Source organism: Rattus norvegicus, chromosome 1 (assembly GCF_036323735.1).
Source record: "Rattus norvegicus strain BN/NHsdMcwi chromosome 1, GRCr8, whole genome shotgun sequence".
Taxonomy (NCBI): Eukaryota; Metazoa; Chordata; class Mammalia; order Rodentia; family Muridae; genus Rattus; species Rattus norvegicus.
In genome coordinates, this window is record NC_086019.1 from 57,054,896 (window position 1) to 57,068,967 (window position 14,072).

The 14,072-nt window shown below is 41.8% G+C and overlaps 1 protein-coding gene across 2 annotated transcripts in view; it reads left to right on the forward strand.

The window, feature by feature from the left end:
- LOC102551311 (afadin-like) overlaps positions 1-14,072 on the forward strand; it is a 101,931-nt gene that overhangs the window by 28,037 nt on the left and 59,822 nt on the right. For both annotated transcript variants that reach the window (XR_010059340.1, XR_010059341.1), the window contains exon 6: positions 1-14,072. This exon is cut by the window's right edge and continues 31,774 nt beyond it. The gene's annotated coding sequence lies outside the window, so the exon portion shown is untranslated.

Consider the following 14,072-nt stretch of genomic DNA (forward strand, 5'->3'; position numbering starts at 1 on the left):
GTTCATCCACAGAGCACGTAATTCTGATTGGTGCAACAGTCTGGAAGAGTGAAAGATATCATCTCCCAAGGGCAAGTGCTGTGCTAGTGGACACTGAGGAGCTGCAGGGATCAGACCCCTCCCCATCCTTTTCCAGCCTCTCTTGTTCTTTCTTGAGATGTTTCCTGCAGACCTGAAAGATCCATGCAGTCCATGACATGGGTTTCAATTTAATCTCAGGACATTTTATTCATTGCCCAAAAACTAAGACCAGATAAAATTTATTCATTCATTCATTCATTCATTCATTCATTCATTTCTTATATATAAGGACAGGGTAGTTGTCTTTAGAAACAACAGAGAGGTCATCAGATCTAATTAGAGATATTTGTGAGCTGCCATGTGGTTGCTGGGATTTGAACTCAAGACCCCTGGAAGAGCATTCAGTGCTCTTAACCATTTATCAATCTTTCCCATTTCCAAGGTAACTTTTTTACTTTCAACAAGGTATTCTTTATTCAGGTTACATCCTGATCCCAGCTACTCTCCCTCTTCCCTTCCCAGTCCCACCATACAAATCCTTTCTAACAATACTCTCCCTTCTCTTTGGAGATGGGGATACTCCCTGGGTACCACACCACCCTGGGACATCTAGTCCCAGGTGGACCGAGCACATTCTGCCCCACAGATTTACAATCAGGCAGTCCAGGTATGGGGAAGAGATCCAATGGCAGGCAACAAAGACTGAGACAGTCCTGGATCTACTTGTCAGATGACCCACATGGAGACCAACTGCAGATAGCTACACCAGGCTCTGGAGTTGGTTGCACATGCTCTAGTATACATGGTCCAAAGTATCTGACTGTAGGGAACTTCTTGTAGTGTTTTTGACCCCTCTAGTTTGCTCACAATTCTCCCTCACTCTTCCACAAGACTTCCCAAGCTCCATCTGATGTTTGGCTGTGGGTTTCAGCTTGTGGATGAAGCCTCTTCAGAGACAAGTATGTTTCTTTTCTGTCCACAAGTATATCAGAGTATCATAAATACTGTCAGATGTTATCTCTGTCACATAGATGAATCTCACTTTGGGGCAGTCATTGATTGGTTGTTCCCTCAATCTCTGCTATATCTTTATCCCTGCACATTCATTAGCAAGATAGATTTTAAGTTGGTGCTGTGAGTGCATTGATGTCCACTTCCTCGTCTAGAAGTTCTTTCTTGCAACAAGAGGTAGCCATTTCTGTCTCTTGCTCTGGTAGGATTCTAACCTAGGGTCACCCCCGTAGACTCCCCCTATGCTCTCCCTTACCAGCCATCCAGCAAGTCACCAGAGATCCCTGCTCCCTCCTGCCCAGAAAATTTGTATTCCCACTCCCATCCCTCTCCCAAACCCCTCTCCCTTGACCTGATCACTATTTCCGTCTCCTTTCCTGCCTCTTCTCTTAACCTGTTCCATCACTTCATCCTTCTGAGGACTATTTTCTTTTCCCTCTGAGTGAGATTCACACCTCCTCATTTAGGCCCTCCTTCTTTCTTCTTGTCTATCTATCTGTTATCTTACACTGTATGATAATGTCCACCTATAAGTGAGTACACACCATACGTTTTTCTGTGGTTCTGGGTTTCCTCACTCAGGATAACATTCTAAAGTTCATCCATTTGCCTAAAAAGTTCATAATGTATTTATTTTTAATAGCTGAAGAGTATTCCTTTGTATAGATATATACCATATTTTCTGTATCCATTTTTCAGTTGAGGGGTATTTAGGCTTTTTTTAGTTCTTGGCTATGACAGATAAAACCAGTATGAACAAAGTTCATCAAGCATCCTTGTGGGATGGTGGGGCATCTTTTGCGTATATGTCCAGGGGTTGTTTTGCTAAGTCCAGTGGTAAAACGATTCCCACTTTTCTGAGAAACTGCCAATATGATTTTGAAAGTGGATATACAAGTTTGCAATCCAAGCAGCAATGGAGGAGTATTCCCTTTTTTCCACATCCTCACCAGCATGTGCTGGATGTCACTTGAGATTTTTATTTTAGTCATTCTGATTCATGTAAGTTGGAATCACAGGGTGCTTTTGATTTGGATATACCTGATGACCAAGGATGGTGAACAGTTCTTCAAGTGTCTCTTGGCCCTTCGAAGTTCCGCTGATGAATTTAGCTTTGCACCCCATTATTAGATTAGGATATCTGGTTTCTTGTAGTTTAACTTGTTATTTATGTAATTTGGATATTAGTCTTTTGTGAGATATAGGCTTGGTGAAGATCCTTTTCCAACCTGTAGTCTGCCATTTCTCCTATCAAGTGTGTTCTTTTCCTTACAGAAGCTTTTCAGTTTCAAGTTTCGTTTATTGTGGATCTCAATATCTGAGCACCACTGGGGTTCTGTTCGGGAAGTTGTCTCCTGTACCAATGTGCTCAAGCCTATTTTCCAATTTCTCTTGTATCAGGTTTGACGGATAAGGTTTTATGTTGAGGTCTTTGATGCAATTGGACTTGAGTTTTGCAGAGCTTTATACATTAGGGTCATTGCATTCTTCTTTATGCCTGTATCCAATTAGACCAGCACCACCTGTTGAAGATGCTTTCTTATTTTTGTCATATGATTTTGCCTCCTTTCTTGACAATAAGCATCCATAGTTGTGTGGGTTTATTTCAGGGTCTTGGATTTCATTTTATTGATCAATCTGTCTGTTCCTATACCAATACCATATAGTTGTATTACTATAGCTCTGTAGAACAGCAGTAAATCAGAGATGGTGATTCCTCCTGAAATTCTTTTATTGTTCAGGAAAGTTTTAGCTCCCTGTGTTTGTTAAATATTTCACTTGAAGTTGAGAATTGCTCTTTTAAGGTGTGTAAAGACTTGTTTTCAGCTTTGACAGGTATTGCCTTCACAATTTAGATTGGTTTTAGTAAGATGGTAGTTTTCAAATTATTAATCCTACCTGTCCATGACCTTTCTTATGATATCTTCTTCAATTGCTTTAATCGGAGATTAAATTTTTTGTCATACAGATCTTTCCTTTTCTTATAATTGCACTGAGGCCTTTTTGTTATATTATTTGTTGCTATTGTAAATAGTAGTGTTTCCCTAATTTGTCAGTCCCTTCATTGTTTGTTTAAAAGAGTCCTACTGATTTTTTTTAGTTAAACTTGTATCCATAAACTTTGCTGATGGTGTTTATCAAATGTAGGAGTTATCTGTTCTTTTTAGCTTTGTCAGTCTTGGACCCAGAGGGCAGAATGAAGGGCTGTAAAGATGACAGGGTGTTTCCTCTATCCTATCTTCTCCTTTGTCATTCCAAGGGCAGTAAGCCTAGAAATTACCTTTCCATTCTTTCTCCAAACTCCATTTGTTTACCAGACAGTGATAGCTGAGAATTCCAGACCACTACTGTGTCATAGTGGTCCCTGTCTGCAGGATACAAGCCTCTCAGCCTAGGGCATTCTTGTGTCATGTGGACCCTGTCTGCAGGAGAATGGTCTCTTAGGGCAGGTGAAATGTTGCCTGTATGTTCTTCAATTTGCATGAGGTGGCTAGAAGGAGGTTTTTATGTAAGGCACACAACACATCATTCTTCAACAATGTGAGCCTTCAGATCTGATGTAAATATTTGAGATTGAATATCTAGTTCATGATTTAATTTCAAAAATTCTAAAGAAAGGTTTCAGATTTGATGCTAGGGATTTTATTTTTATCAATTCAAATCAACATTACACTAATCGTTGGTGGACATTATAGGTGACAGTTCTGTTAGAGAGTTAACTAATTCTTCAGAGGTTCCAAAGACTCTAGGACTCTCACAGCATTACACAGCATTCTTGCAGGTAGGAGCAAAGATGTCTGAGAAGAGTGGGAGCTCATAGGTGGCCGTCAAACATAGCTATCTGAAAAGATGTAAATTTAGTAAAGAGATGTAGATACACTGTCAGGAAAGGAAGAAGTGTGTTGCTGTACCTCCTGTGACTTAAGTGCTAGAAGAACACTTGTGTCAGTCGAGTCTGCAACTCTTTCTCAGCATAATAGAGTTATTTAATTTTAATTCCTGAATTTTGCACTGTCATTCCTTAGGTGATTTATGGAAAAAGACCTCAGTTTGCTTATTTTATGTGAAAGGGGATTTTATGATTTCATCACATTTTCTATTTTCAGAATCCCTAATGTGGGTTCAGAAGATTTTTCTGATCCATAGAAATCTGTGCATCAGTGAAATATGCACACTTTCAAATAAAACAGAAGCATTTTCAACCCAAAAATTCTTTTTAATACAAGCTATACGATCAAGTGTTGAAATACAAGCATAAGTATTTTTTTTTACATTTATCGAGTTTCCTATTTGAAAGTGTGTCTTTGCTTTTTCCTCTGTAAGAGAATAGAATGTCCCAGAGAGCTGATGAAGGATTTGCACACTTGTCTTGCCTAGGAAGTGCATTCTCCTTGTTTCTGCAGCACATGGGCAGCCTTTGGTGGCATAACAATACCTCCCAAAGAAGAGCAGGTACCTGCTATCCCTAGTGCGTGGGAAGACAGATGCACTCAAGAACCTGCAAGCATCTGAAAAATCTGCATGTGTGTTTGTGAGACCTGTAGTGAAATAGACTTGGCCATCCCTGGGCAGTGAGGTCAGATGTGAATATGTGTTGTAAGAGCACATTGAATAGCATACATTACTGTGGGGAAATGTCTCCTTTCACTGCCCCATGCTAATGCCTGGACTCCCCAAACATATTCACTGATAAGCCCATTGCCTTAAAGGTCTTCTGGTCGTTCATGTTTGAAATGTAAGTGGCCACTCAGTACTGATGGAATGAAGGTATGCTTTATTATCATGGCACAAGGTACACTGATCAGTTCCAGCAGGCTGAAGGGTCAGTGAGATGTTGTGTCCCCTCACTCTCATGCATACTTTGCTTGAGCAGGGCAGCAGGACAGCATCCAAATCTCAGGGGATGGGTGAAATACAAGGAGGGAGTGAGGCGGTTGTTACTCAAAGGATGTAAAGTTCAGATGAACAGGGAATGACTGTGACTACTGTTATATGGTAAACTGTGACACTCCGCAGTGTCCTGTAAAAAATGCAAAGGAACTTTAAGAAAGGGAAGGCATGTTTGAGGGTTTAAGGAATTTGGGGGGAACATTTTTGGAAGAGCAGAATTTATATATTAGAATTAGAGTTTGTATTTCGATATTTTAATTTACAGGTTTTTTAAATCTGTGGAGATATCCATTAGAAACTAGATTTGGTACTCATCGAGGACCATGTCTTCTTATGCACCCTGTCCTGTGTGGGATTTGTGGCTCTGACCTACTGTTTTCCCTGGTCTCTGTACCACTTCATTTTCTGCCAAATCCTACATGAGTCTTCCTCTGTCCATTCCCAGGTAATAAAGTGTTTTCAGAAACACATATACTCATGAATTTATGATACAATTAAAGCAGAATAGGTTGGTTGATTGACTTGGCAGAAGAAATGTTCATCTCCTAAAGTGCCGGGTGATTATGTTTATTTACAAAATTTTTCAACTTATTCACTCAAGGCATTGGGAGGTAAGTGCCAGTCTTGAGGTTGCTTAATCATTTTTAGCAGTATACAGATAGTACTGCCATCTGCTCACCCTGTGATCCCAGGCAGTCACATACATGACAGGTTAGGGGATCAGACGAGAAACCATATGTGTGTGTAACTGTTAACACTGTGAGAAATGAACACAGAACCTGTGCAGGTTGATTGAAGGACCCTATAAGACATTATCTGTTAGGTAGGCTCTCTTGAGATAGTAGAGGGCATGGGGAAGAGTCTCCTCCATCGGAAGGCTCAGGAGGCAGGATCGCAAGTTGGCTGGGAAAGTTAGGTCTCCAGGTGATACGAGTATTCAATGCCACAGTAAATTGATTTGTACTCTACAAGCACTGTGGGGACTCTGTTTTTCTTGAGAAGGCAGAAGCAAAGTCCCATATTCAATGAGCAGGTAATCTACCCAGGAAAACTTCTGTGGGTAGGCATACAGCTTTTGCTTATGAGTGGCCAATGAACAATACCCACTGCCCCTCCCCCTACAGACTTAGCTATGCCCTGAGGGGATTTCCAGAACAGAGTTAGTGGCAGTTTCAGCATCAAATGCCAGTGAGTATGAAGGGAGCCCAGGGAGTTTGAAACCATCTCTCCATGCTCTAAGGGACGTGGAAAAAATAAGAGAACTGGGGTTGTCATCGTAGCACTGTTTTCTGAGTCTTGAGTTCCCTTGGGATGGAGATCAAATTTTCAGAATCTTAGGGAAGTTGACCTGTTTGCTCCCAACTGTCTTTATGGCTCCTTCCTCAAACTCCCACTTGGGTCCTCTCTGACCTTGCATTTGCAGCATCAGCACATCTAGGTCCCCTGACTTGGCACCTCCCTCAGCTATGCTGAACATTCACAGACTCCATACTGAGCAGGATTTGGGAGTACAGCTACTAATACCAAAAATTATGTAACCCTACTCTTTGCCCTCGTAGAGCACACAGCAGAATAAATAAATGGATAAAGTGAACAAAAATATAAACACCATGTGTGGTAATGGCTGCCAAGTAGAGAGTCTGGACCTTACCTGATATGAAATCAGCCCCACCTAAGGCTTATGGACAGGATACTGGGAAGGGGAAAAACATTTGAAATGTAAGTAAAGAAATATATCTAATAAAAAATTAAAAAACCAACCAACCATACAAACAAACAAACAAACAAACAAAAAAGACTATACTGTGACCTTACCCAGAGAGAAGATGATCTGATCTGCCTCTTAAAAGTGAGATTTTAGCAGGTAGTGCTTGCTGACCAGAGAAGTCAGATGCTTACTGAGCAGCCCCTTAGAAGTCAAGGCTTGACTTCCAACTAGCAGACAAGGAAGTCTGTGGGCATGCTCCAAGGAAACTGGTGAGAGCCGCAGGCAGCATTTTGGATCTTTGCAAATTTGCCTAAGTGTACATTGAAGGAAGAAATCTCTGTTCCAGCAACAAGTGCTCAGGTCCTTAAGGAGAGCACAACCCTGCCTGCTTCAAGCTCCAGAAGCTACCCAGAAGCTTCATCCTGGGACTGTACCTTAGCACTAACTCAGGACCACTTTACCTCACCTTGAGAGACTAATCTTAGGATTTCCATCCATCCCAAGATACAGCTGGGCTTGTAGCATCAATTTCAGACTCCAGGGCACACCAAGAATGCACACTGTAATAATCTTTGTGGGCTGTCTCCACATTTGAGCAGAGGTTTCTGTGGGCTTGAGATTGGAAGTCTTGGGTCCAAGAGTTGGCTCCAGTTCTCCTCAGTTTGTAGGTAGCAGATTCCTCTTGATGTCCTGTGTTCTCTCTCTGTACCCTTCTAATGTCTGTGGCTCTAGGGTTCCCTTCATAAGGACCCCAAAGACATTACAACAGAGCCCACTTTTCAGGCTTCCTTGAATCGATGACCTTGAAGGCACTGTCTTTAAGTGTCACCTGCTTAGTGTCAGGGACTTCATCCTTCACCATATGAATTGGGGTGTATCTTGTCCAACCTAAAGCACTCAAGAGAGACTCATAGGGTCAGGGCAAACCTGACAGAAATTTCTCACAGAGCCCCATTCTAATTGGACCAGACTTTGTAAATGTTTGTGTCCCAGGTCTTTCTGGTACTGCTGTCCAAAATTGTTCTCATGGTATAAATCCGTCATTTATGGAGGGAAACTGAACAAAAGGAAAGTAAGGAAGAAAAAGGCAGTCGACTTGTAGATGGAATCCAATAAATAGAAGAGACCCTAAGGAATCTGCTAAAATTTAGCACTGAATAGTGAGTTATACAAGACCAATGAATATAAGATCTGTTAGCAGAAATGAAGCAGTTCTGTAGCCTATCAGTAAACAGCACAAAATTAAGGTAAAATTTCTATGTCATACAGCATGTTTAAAAAAATCAAAAGTATTTTCAAATTACTTTGACCAAACACATACTAAACTTTTAACTATAGCTTCTATTATTTTTGAAATCTAGAAAATAATAAACTTCATCAACATATTACAGAGATTTTCATAATCAAGTGAACACATTTAGAAATTGACAGTGTATAACTCAGAGGTTTTCAAACTCACACCATGGGCTCTCTTTACCAATCAGAGTTTAGAAGTGCAGATAATGCTGTCTCCATGTAGTCACACATACTCTGTGGGAAGATTTAGAGAGTTAATTCCCTAACAGCAGGGTCCGCATCCCAATGTGGAGACAGAATTCCCTTCAAGAGGGTCTAAATCACCTGCAGGTATGAGTAGCCCCCTCAAAGGAAGGACTGAATCTCCTGCAGGCGAGAATGACAAAAATGAGAGGATCCATAGGAGGAGGGACTTAATTTCTTCTCTGATGAGACTGGAGCACCAGCAGGAATTTGACTCTGTAGTCTGAGAGATTATTTTCATCATGATGTTCTGAGTTCCCTGAATCCACAGCTGGAACACTGAGCCACCACCAGGAACACTGCACCTGGACCAGTTGTCTTAAGGGCATTAAATACGAATTTCACTTCTTTGGCTATTAAAATCCTACCATGCTCTAGCTTCCTTCCAACATCCACCCTTCATTCCCCACCATCTCAGCTTCTCAATGAATCCTTCCTCTCCTTGATTTTCCAAGCCTACCTACGTCTTATGAGCACCTACACACACACACACACACACACACACACACACACACACACACACACACACACACACACACACCTGGCTTTGAAGGGATCCGATTTTGATTTTTAAGGCTGAACTGTTTCTATGGCTTTCTCTGTAAACTCTGCTTCCCAGCTACTTTCCATGGCACCTTCCTGACCAAAAGATAAAAGAGTCTCGAGTGTACAGCTTGCATCCCTGGTAGTCCTCAGGTCTGGAGCTGATGGGCTCAGAGCCATGGGGTGTGTGTGTGTAGCCGGCCAGGCCTTGCTGAGGCTGACTTGTCTTGCCTCTGCAGTATGTGAAGGACTCTTCACAACCTGACAGTTGACTTTCTCCTTGCTGAGACTGTTTCTACCATTTCTTGCACTCTGTTCAATCATGGTATTTCATGTGGGCATGTACATGCTGTGTTGGTCCATTTTTCTTTTGGATCCTGGGTTGCAGGTTAAAGAAAAAAAAGGTAGTTGAACTGGAAACAGAAAATGCTATTCTGACCCTGAGATCCGCATAGGTAATCTCTGTCCTGTAGACTGATTGACTGATGAGACACATGTGAGTGTTAGCTTTGCGGAGACTACTGTAGTTGTAAAAGATGGAAAGGACTGCGGCTTTCCTTTGACGGCTGGTCCCCTCCAGTGAGATTGCCACTTAGTGTGTCATCCAGTAGTGGAACAGAGATTAATCCTAAATCTTTCTTCCTCGAGCTCAGAAGTATTTAAGGAATAATGCTTTAATGATACATCCAACAGCTGGTCCTGGACAGCTGTGTTGTACTGTTTATGCACCATGATTCACCCACATTAATTTTAATTGATGTATAGATATAGTAGTCACCTCCAACCCCCAAATACTTGGTCTCAATAAGTGCAAACCCAGGTCATCAGATATGGTTTCTCAGACACCCCACAGCACGCTGCACTCCGAGTGGGATGCTGCACAGTTCAGATGCAGACATTTCCAGTGTGGCTGGGTGTTCAGTGTGCCCTTCATCTCCTCACAGGCTCTTCTGACACAACCTCCACTGAAACTCCAGTTGTTTCCTTTCCTTGGACTTTTGTTTTGAAGTATAGTGCTCTTTTTTCAGGTCCTGATTCTAGAAGGCATTGAATCCCCTGCAGACACACAGTCTGTCTTGTCTTAAACTGGTACGTGTGTGTGTGTGTGTGTGTGTGTGTGTGTGTGTGTGTGTGTGTGTGAGTGTGTGTGTGTGTGTGTGTGTATGTGTGTGGAGTTGTAGTAGTAGTAGTAGTAGTAGTAGTAGTAGTAGTAGTAGTAGTAGTAAATGAAGTTCCACAGACCAAGACAACAACTCAGGATACAGAACCCCCTGCAAGAGATCCTCAGCTGAAAACATGGAATTCAGGAGGGACTGAAGACAGCTGACGTGCAACATGATGCTAATCTTACTAAGATCGTCAACTTTTCACCCAATACCTGTGAAGCTAGAGTAGCTCAGAACACACTGAGAAGTGTAGAGAGAAAGAATTCCATGCCTATTTTCCTCTGCCTATGAGAAATAGGTTTCAGGACCGTAAATAGTTTTTGAGGGTAAGTTTCTCTTTTATAAACACCAGTCTTTTTCTCTTATATACTACTTTAAAATTATTTATTTTTATTTCACTTGCTTTTGTGTTTTACCTGGATGTGCATCTGTGTGTGGCTGTCAGATATCCTAGGAAGTTTGTTGTGTATGGGCAATTCCATGTAAAACAGAACAAAGAGGAAATGCAACATCAACAGTAGCAATCAGGTCTCTCTCCTTAGGCCCCTGTGGATGTAGCTGCCCTTGGGACTGACAGAGTCTTCTTTGTTAATGCATGCCATACACTGAGCTACAGCTGTGATGGCTCCTATCCTATGGCTACCACAGCACCTGAATCTTGCCCTATCTCCAGGATACCTGCATCCAGCCTTGTCTCCAGGCAAACATGCTGAGGAAGAAACATTAGCCACATGTAAACAATGTGGGATTTGTAAGTACACAAAGAATATATTTTCCCTATCAAATATGCATTATAAAAGGAGGATAGCATGAAGGAGAGAGATGCTATAGACTAGGACTCCAGTTACACAGTGGTTTCCATATGGATTTGTCAGACATGACTAGGAAGGGTGTTGGGAATCTGTGCAGACTTAGACAAACACAAATGCTTTTCTGTAATGGGATCCAAGAGGAAAACAGGATCAGATGAAAGATCCTTACCCAAGGATGACCTCTCTTCAGTGAGAAGGCCAGAGTTATGTGTGGCTTCCATTTCAAGATCTCGGGTGGAATGTGTGAGTCAGGTGTCCTTGTGCCTGCTGTTCTCCAGTGCTTTTAACAAGAAGGCTTCCTCCTTCAAAATGGCAAGCTTGAGTGTGGCAAGGTCTCTCCCTTCTGTGGTTGGATTATGGTTGTCCAACAAGGGTGTACATGAGTATATGTGCACTGTGTGTATTATGTAGTGCCCATAAAACCCGAAGAGGGTAAGATATTCTAGATCTTGAGTTGCACATGACTGTGAGCTGACTTGGAAGTGTTGAAAATAAGTGAAGGTCCTCTGCAAAGGCAGCCAGTGCTCTCAAACCCTGAGCGATCTCTCTAGTTCCTGCTCTGAAGGTTTTCTGATGTCCTGTTGATTACTGTCTGCTCCACCAGCCTGTTCCACAGGAATCAGTCTTATGATTGTGTAGCATCACAACACCAAAAATAGTTTAATCTCTGACTGGATGCCTTTAATGATTTTACAAATGATAAAAATTGACTATATTTGTTTTTGAATATTAACAGTGCCTCTGGAACTAAACTCAGATCATCAGCTATTCCTTTCACCTCTGAACAATCTCAAAAGCTCACACTGTATATTCTGTTCTGTCCTCAGTATACCATGTATTTCTGTAATCACCAGCATTGTTAAAGCAAGCCAAATGAGATTTCTAAAATCTTCAGATTTTGAAATTTACATTCACACATAGCTTGTGCTACACATCATTAATCCCCCCTTTCAGGAGAGAGCAGGTCTCGTTACTTCAAAACCACCCTTGTGTACAGGGTGAGTTTTAGGACACCTTCAGTTTGTGGTGACACTCTGTCTCAAATTAACCACACAACAACAACAACCCAACCACACTCACACAGAAACACATGCATGGAACACACACACACACACACACACACACACACACACACACACACACACACAGAGCACTGTCCAATTGCTACCGTTCTCATTCCTAAAGTGAACTTTCAGTGTAACTGTACTTTAACCTCAACTTCCTCAGTCCTTCCAGTCTGCAGGCTTCTCTTAAACCCTGAGGAATTGGCAACTGACATCAGACCGGTTTCTACTTCCTGGTGGGGTAATTGGTTTGTGTTGTTTTGTTATTTTGTACTCCCTTAGCAGACCTCCCTAGGCTCTGAGAAGATTCCATTCACTTCCTTCAGAGGACTTTAGTGTTTTTAAGTCATACTCAACAAAGTAAGAAACCATTTGTTCTGACTGCAGCATTTAGGATCATGTTGAATAGGTACCAGCAGAATGTACGCTGTTTAAGAAGTAGGTCTGTGGGTTAGGACTAGGTGTAATTTCATCTGCTGAGTGAATGAGTGTTTGCTTCATGTCCTTGCCCCTTTTGCCTTCTGTGGTATTTTTATTCCTGAAGACTAAAGGGTTTGAGTTTGGGTTGGATCCTTCTGTGATTTCAGTGTCCAATACCTCTAGACCTATACTGTAAGTGTGACCAGATTAACAGGGCTGTTGATTTTCCATGGAGATGCTTGTTTAAATTTTTACTTAATCCACATCTTATGTGAAAGAGGAGGGAGAGCAGCTTGCTGGCTCTGCAGCAACACACAAAGACCCAGAGTGAAGGTTCTCTCTGTTACTGATTCGAATTCCTGAATCACCATGACATTTTGCATGAGCTATCCTCCACTGTCTCGGGCATTTGAGTACTCCTTTCCCAGTTGGTGACTCTGTTTGGGAAGATTCAGGAGGTGTGCCCTTGCTGGAGAAAGAATGTCAGCGGGGCTGGGCTTTGAGGTTTTAGTGCTTTTGCACCACTCCCAATGCACCATCTGCTTTGTACTTGTGATTCTAGATGTCATACCTCAGCCTCCTCCTCCTTCCACCATGCCCTGTAGTCATGGAACTTAACCTCTGCTAACACACGTTCTCTGAAATAGAATCACTAATGTCCTACTTGTTTTATAGTTTGCTGTGCTCATGGCATTTCTGTCACAGAAATGCAAATGTAACTAATGCAGAAGGTGACTTAATGGAGTGGACTCTTGCTGTGTGACACCTGACGATGCCAGGTTGTACTTGTTTCTTGTTTTGGGAAATGTGTAAGAATTCCAGTGCTCTAAGATGAGTTTAATGGGCTACACTGGCAAGAACTTGGGAGTCAGGAGTGCCAAGAGCTATTCAGACTGTGGAAGCCCAGGAGAAGGGGATTCAGAAGGAAAAAAAATGTTTGTAACTGGTCTAGGATAATTCCTATGAGGCTTTTACAAAAATGTGGCTTCCTTTCTGCCCACATCCTAAAAACTTACTTGAGGCTAAATTCAAAAGTAATAAACAAATTTCTTTGATGAAAATTTGAAGAGAGCCCAGTATGGCCTCTGTCATACTGTGCTTATACTCTTCAATGAAAAATAGCAAATGGGGCAAAAAGAAATACAAAATGTACAGTTTACAGAGAAAAAGACACTGGGAAGACTAATATTATAGCCAATGCCTATACCAGAAGAGAGCCTGAAATTGCTTGGAGATTAGCATCTTAATAAGAGGCCATGTCTCCTCAGGTGAAGACATCACTCAACTAACTTAGTAATCTGTGGTAGAAAATGACTTACTTAGAGTTTACCTGCTATTAACAGACACCATGACCAAAGCAACTCTTATAAGAAGAACATTTATTTGGGTTTGGCTTACAAGTTCAGAAGTTTGGCTCATTATCATCAAGGTAGGGGCATGGCAGCATCTAGGCAGACATGTTGCAGGAGGAGCTGGGAGTTCTACATCTTCAACTGAAGGCTGCTACTAGAAAACTGATTTTCATGCAGCTAGGACAAGGAACATAAGGGTCACATCTACAGTGACACACTTCCTCAATCAAGGCTACACCTATCCAATGAGGGCTCATCTGCAAATAGTCCCACTCCCTGGGCTCAGCATATTCAAATCAACACATGAACATTAGGTATTTTTAGTTCCTGATATAACTTTTGATCACAAACTGCTGCTGCTATGGTTCATGGGGTCCAGGTCTTCTAGAAATCAAGCATCTTCTCATGTACTCTCATCAGTCACTGGAAGTAAGGAAGCTCAAGAAAGGACTGCTGTGTGGTCTGAGACAGCTGAGAAAGTCTGCTTGAGAAGGTGTGTCAATTTTCTTCTCTACATGGAGATAGTATGGAGGTTACCTGACCTT